We start from the raw sequence: 348 nt of genomic DNA on the forward strand, positions 1-348 counted from the left end.
TTATAACAGTTACAAGGTTAGCATTACCTGACACAAAAGAAACCCTGTCAATTTGGCTCATTATTGTACCTGGACTAATCCAACATCTTGTTGCATAGAATCGTTTGTTTGGTGTTATATATGATTTCCCCGAGGCCTGCAATATCAGAATTTTTAGGAATAAAAGCATCCAGAAAAGTACAACACAATCGAATATTTATCGAAGTATACGGACTACGGAGGTAACAAAACGCCGAAAATGGTTGAGTATGATTTGTGATTCAGAGCTCTAAGGGTGGACTGGGATGCGCAAATAGAGTTAAGCACAGATTGTAATTATGTGGGTTATATTTATGGATAGGTTTGTGC

The sequence above is a fragment of the Papaver somniferum genome, unplaced genomic scaffold (assembly GCF_003573695.1).
Source record: "Papaver somniferum cultivar HN1 unplaced genomic scaffold, ASM357369v1 unplaced-scaffold_34286, whole genome shotgun sequence".
NCBI classification, from domain to species: domain Eukaryota; kingdom Viridiplantae; phylum Streptophyta; class Magnoliopsida; order Ranunculales; family Papaveraceae; genus Papaver; species Papaver somniferum.